Genomic DNA, 6,450 nt, shown 5'->3' with positions numbered 1-6,450 from the left:
CATTCTAAGGCGGTTATTGAAAACCGCCTTAGAATGTTATGTTTCTTATAATTTACGCCGGTTTTTAGTAAAAACCCGTCGTAATTTTCAAAATAAAAAAAAAAACAAAACCGCAACCTCGTCGTCCTCTGCTACGAACTCCTTTCTTTGTTCTGCTTGTCCTTTCTTTGAACCCTAGCACCGATTTTTCAAAACCCGTCGCAAGAGAAAAATGCGGTGGTAATTCATTGAACTTGAAAAGAAGATCTGAATCCGAAATCACTTCAGCTCTTCCATCATCCTCCTCTTCTCATTCTCCAAGCCCCTCAGCTTCCTCCCCAAACACTGCAAGAGAGATCTAGAGGCAACAAATCTTCTTGATGGAGCTTTAGAGGTGACAGATCTGTTCATAGATCTCTCTGGTGTTCCTGCTCGTGTTTGTTGCCATAATTGGAACCAGCACGGCCTCGAAGACGACAATCTCGTAGGGCTTTTACCAGAATAGAAGTCTCTGGTGTTTCTGCTCATGTTTGTTGGCATCGTCTGAACGCGCCACCACAAACCGTGCACCGCTCGTCGTGCACTGGTGGCCTCCGCGAGGGGTTGAAGTCTTGAACCCTAAGTAGGGAAAACTGTTGATTCTTACAGAGAGTCGTAGATACACCTGCGAAGAAGGTTCTTTTATTTATCACTTTATCTTCCCTCTCTGTGTGTTTTAGATTTTGACGAGGAAACTGATCTGTTTGTTGTTGATTCTTGTAGAGGCGAAGTAAATTTAGGAAGGTCTTGGAAATTTGAGGTACAGAGGCATGGAATTTTGTAAAGTGACTTTTCTACAAGAATTATATAATCTAAATTACTAAAAGATTGTTTCGGTAATTTGGGATATTGGAAGAGACACATTTCTACACGACTGTTGACGGTGAATTTTATAATCTAAATTCTTTAGTTAGCCTGTTCTTCATTGTGGATTCCCGTGTGGTAGAGTTTAGATTGTTAAAATTATGTGCCTTTAAGCTTGTCATATATAGCTTTGCTTAAAAAAACTACCACTCCATCAATTATCAAGCCATTTATGAGGTAATCCTTTTGGTAGGAGGCAAATTAGAATTTCTGATGAACACTGACAGCGATATTTCTCTTTTCTGTTCCTAAATTTGAGCCTGCTTCTGATTTTGTCTATGTTCCCCATATAAATGTATAAAATAGAAAAATACTACAGTGTTTCCTGATGTTCAGCTTATAAGCTTGCCGTTCCAGTTTTTTGGTATTGTTAGTTGATAAGCTAACTAAGTTGTATTGTATCTCTGTCTTGTGTTCTCCAGTACATTGAAATTAAAACTTGTGTTGTGTTCCTTGAATTTTGCTGCCATCCTTTTATTTCATTGATTCAATTTCCTTTTGGCTGAGCATTTTCATTTTTCAATATAATAGTGGATTTTACAACAATAGATAGATGAATTGTTTGTAGTTGTATTTGTTTGAGTTTTTTTTTTCTCACAAATCTGTTTGATGGTGTGATTCGCCCAGTCTTCAGTGCTTCATTCACAACCAAAGTCAACTGTGGGAACTCCTGCATATATTGCTCCAGAAGTATTGTTGAAACAAGAGTATGATGGCAAGGTAGAGTGGTTATTGTTTAGTTTCATGGTATTGTTCTTTTTCTGTAGATTTATTACTGTTACTCTTAAATGAACAATTTTGTTGTTAACTTGTCATCATTTATGAGCTTGCAAATTTGTTGACTTTTCGTGATATGAGGATCTAAAGTAATAATATTGTCTAGTTTTTCACCCAGTCCAATGGTCATTAATTTGGTCTGCACTCCAAACAAAGGTCATTGTATTTTTTTGGTTTTCATCTCCACCTAATTTAGGTCTTTCTCGAACTAGGTGAGAATCTTTACTTAGCAAGAAAACACAGACAGTTCAAAATTATAGCCATGTCCGTGTTGTACCTGTGTCCATGTTCGACACATCTCGTACACTAGCTGAGAATCTTTACTTAGCAAGAAAACAGACAGTTCAAAATTGTAGCCATGTCGGTGTTGTACCTGCGTCCATGTTTGACATATCTCATACACTAAAATTACTTGTCGTCTCCGTGCATTTTGCAAAAAAGAAAAAAAATCAATGTAAAATTTTTTATATATCACAAGAACAGAATAACTTGATAAATTATAACCTTTTTATTATGTCTACAATTTAATTTTCTATATTTTTTCATAAGTGTCTAATGAGTTGCTTCTGTTATGTTTTCTTGCATTTAATATTAGCTTGCAGATGTCTGGTCATGTGGAGTAACGTTATATGTGATGCTAGTGGGAGCATATCCTTTTGAAGATCCTAATGAACCAAAGGACTTTCGCAAGACAATTCAGGTACATCAGATATTAAGATATGTGCTCATTTTTTTCTTGAGTAGTGTCTGATTGCTTGAGTATAACTTGTGGTTGCTGCTTGCTTCTTTCCAGAGAGTTCTTAGTGTCTAGTATTCCATTCCGGACGGTGTTCAAATATCTCCAGAGTGTGGCCACCTTATCTCAAGGATCTTTGTTTTTGACCCAGCAGAGGTAATTTCTATTTCAAATAGCTGGCCTCCTACTGCAATATATAAATTTGACAATACACAACCCTGAATCCTCGAGTAATTTTGTTCTTTAGATTCAGTTTTAATTTATGTATACTACCACTTGAATGACTTGATTGTGTTAATTAAATAAAGTTTGTGCAATTATATGTGAGATCAAACAGTATCGCTCATGTCATATTAAGTGGATTTTTAGCATTTGAATGTTTTTGACATAATTGTCAGGCATTTTCCTTCTCCAAGGAACATTTATTCAATTTACATTTGGCTTAAATATATTTTTGATCCCTAAAAAAATCCAACTTTTGCGTTTGTTCCCTTATAAATATTTGTTTTACATTGAGTTCCCAATAAAATAACAATTTCATTTTTGGTCCTTGGTAATCCCTAATAAATTAATGAATACTGCCCTTCAATAATGTGATGTGCAATTATAAGGTACTACTAGCTGATGGATGGTTGTTCCTCACCTCTTCTTCTAGTAGTTTTAGGCAACCTTAGCATGGGGGGATAGTTTACAAATAAACATACATATGGTGTTGATTCTAATGTGGAGGATTCTCAAGCAACAAAAGACAGATCATGGAGAGGACTCTTTCTTTACCTTTTTTTAAGGGAAAATAATTTTTACTTTAAAATGATATAATAAAAATTTAAATAATTTAATCTGTAAATATTCTGTTGAATAATTTTTATATTATAAGATAGAGATTTTTATACTAAAACATAATTTATATCTGACTAGTTAATATGTATAATGTGTTTATATATATAAATATATATATATATATATATATTACAAAATAATATTTTGACTATATATATATTTCTTATAAAATAATTTAAATTACTTTATAAAAAATATCATAAATTAAATTAGTTTTAATTTTTTTAATGGTACAAATCATAAATATATATTATCCACAAGAGAGAATCATGCTCAAAATTAATATAGATGATCAAATTTTCTTTTTGAGTATTTCACACAAATGTTGACCAAGTATTTGATAATATCATAAATTAAAACAACAGAAAGTCCAAAAATAAAAATATATCAGATCAATGTGACTCTGGTGTTCTTGCTGAACAAGTCCCCCCTTGAAGAAAAAATTAAAGAAAATGTAAATGTAACTCTGGTGTTCTAGCTGAACAAGGTTAAAGATCAATGATGGGGAATGGAAATATTGATGTGATTTTTCACTTTGAGTCCATAGAAATCATCCTGAAAATTCAAAAACTAAAGAAAGAATAATACAGAAAATAGGTATAGTAGCTCATAAATTATGGTCAGCAGTGAAAAGTTTGATCCTCTCCCTAACAAATGGTTAGCCGTTGAAACTATAACAATTTATTATTTTCTTTTTTAGGATAATTTTTCTTTTGGTTGAGAATTTTATAGGAATCTCTAATTTAGGAGTTTTAATGTGTGTTTCTTATCCATTTTGATAACCGCAAAAAAGGGAGAGAATGAATAAAATTTACGGAACAATTTCACAAGTCAAAAAGTCGCATTACTCCATAGTGTTGGTGTCTTCAACTGATAGTAATGCACAACACACTCTTATCTTTAGTCAGATTAGCATGCATATCTAGAAATTTTGGATCGCCGAATTTCTTTTCTAATTTTTTGAAGCGCAAAATTATTAATTAATATTAACTTAGGGTTTATCAAAACCTAGCAACATAGTTTTGGTCGAACAGACAAAAATAATTAACTTCTGCAAATCATCTTGATGGAAAGCAAGTTAACAGGTTGAAGCTTAAAGAAAATAGTCTCATACTGTTTGTGGTTTTTATAAGTTTTCACATAGCAGAAAATGATTGTTCAATACTGAAGGAATAAAGAAAAATAAGTGATTGTATGCATAATTACATACCAGAACAAGTCCAATAATATTTGTAGGCTGCTCATAATAGACAGGAACTCTGCTATGCCCTTTCTCCAATATTGGATTCATCAAATCCCTGCTTAATAATAAGCATTCAGTTGGATGACAAAATGCTGTATAAGATACAAAAGCTAGTTTGAACTTGTAATTTTTTTGAGTCACAAATAGAGTCCTTACCTATCAAGCTTTGCATTAATATCAATAGAAAATATATCAGTTATGGGAGTCATGGCATCACTAGCTGTCTTTTCATAGAGTCCTTACCTGTAGGCTGTAAGGAATAGAATAGAAGAAAAACCAATACCCTCAAATAATAGATGAGAAACTCACCTAATGCTTGTGCTGCAGTCATTCTTTTCCTTGGATCTTTATTTTGAAGTCTCTTAAAAAGGATTTACAAAAGAAAATTTTAAATTTTTTTGATTTATGTATCAAATTTATTTAGTAGGAAAAAACATGATTTTATTGTGATAAGATAAAACTCTTAAGTTGAAAAGAAAAAAAAGAGAATGCTACCAAAGTTTCAAAGAAAGGGACACAAGCATAATTTGTATAACCGGTTGCATGTAAAAATGAAGGAAAAAAATAACATGCTAAGTCCAGGTGCAGTGAGTTGGATGAAACAAGGGCTAGTAAATCCAAAATTTGTTGCCAGCAGCTAAGAATAGACCTGTCTTGGAACGGTACATACATTAATGTGATTAGGTAGGTAGGTAGGTACTTTGTTCCTTTGGAAATCACTATCGACCCGGTCATGATCCCTTGAACATACTTAACATTGGGGAAAAGCTCTGGTATTAGGCCATACCAGTTGGTAAGCCCCATGCACTTGTTAAGTTTTAAGTTGGCCAGCTCAATGCTTATATTTAAAATTCTTGATAATTTTGTAATTGTAAGATGACCTATCTCGTACTCAACATAAATAAATAAATAAAAACTACACACAAAAACAATAAAAAAATTGCTCTATAAGTAGGCATTGACCGATAACAAACCTCAAATGCACCTATAAGAAAATTGCTCTATTTGTGAATAGTTATATTGTTGACCTTGCCTGCATATTGTTTAGAAATGAGTCAGTTACTTTTAGCCTTTTCATCAAGTGATAAGTAACAGGATAACAAATAAGAAAAGGAAAGAAAGAAGGACATACCTTGAATCTGCAAAACAATGTTTTGGCATCCATAAAGAAGAATGAAAATGAAGATTGAAATTTACCTTGGCCAAGAAGAAGAAGTAGAAAATAGTTAATGAAATGGAGAAAAGTAAAACCAGAAAGTCATTACCAAAGACGTAGAAGGGCAAAAAAAAAAAGAAGGAAAATTTGATGCATGAAATAGAGGATTGTCATATCAGACTCAAGAAGTAAACAGACTTCATTATTTATGAATAAATTATAGAAATAATCTGGTTTTTTTAGGCCAGATTTTAGTACAAACTTCAACAAAGACAGGGTTTCTCCCTAACAAGGAATTTCCTCTTTCAAAATACCAGAAATTCCAATCAAGCATCTTAATTGCCTTCTACAAATTAGTCACACAACCTATATATAACTATCATGCAACATATAAATGCCTAATCCTAGATAACTTCCTAATACAGAATTATAACATCCTAATTACAATTTGGGCTTTGGGTCTAACAACTCAATAATATAAAATTGGTTTGGAAGGTTAGGATTGTCCGAGTCTTATAATGACTATATTGGCCATATTTTTTTTAGTCGATGTGGGGTCCCAATATTATAAGTGTAAATATTTTATTTAGAGTATTTGGCTTGCTTTCTAAAGCATTTTTATCCCGGTTCCTCCTATCCTTGGTTTTATACTTGTTTGAAGAAATAATTCACAGCATGACCTTTTTTTTTCCTTCCATAGGTTCTGTTACCCCCTCAATGATTCAAAATATTGCAGACATGAGATGGCATTAGATGCAAATGGGAGGAGACTCTTGGTAACATCCAGTTCATTTAGAGCACCCATATACCAGGTTG

General features: G+C 32.8%; 1 long non-coding RNA gene across 1 annotated transcript; it reads left to right on the top strand.

Moving 5' to 3' along the window:
* The first annotated feature begins 897 nt into the window (after positions 1-897).
* Positions 898-2,950, top strand: LOC102664431 (uncharacterized). Its single transcript, XR_414834.4, has 3 exons — positions 898-1,602; positions 2,255-2,359; positions 2,453-2,950. It is a non-coding gene; the product is annotated as an uncharacterized lncRNA (long non-coding RNA).
* The last annotated feature ends 3,500 nt before the right edge of the window (positions 2,951-6,450 follow it).

The sequence above is a fragment of the Glycine max genome, chromosome 6 (genome assembly GCF_000004515.6).
Source record: "Glycine max cultivar Williams 82 chromosome 6, Glycine_max_v4.0, whole genome shotgun sequence".
In the NCBI taxonomy this organism is placed as follows: Eukaryota; Viridiplantae; Streptophyta; class Magnoliopsida; order Fabales; family Fabaceae; genus Glycine; species Glycine max.
The sequence above is the reverse complement of the archived record's forward strand: the minus strand, read 5'-3'. Positions and strand labels throughout refer to the sequence as shown.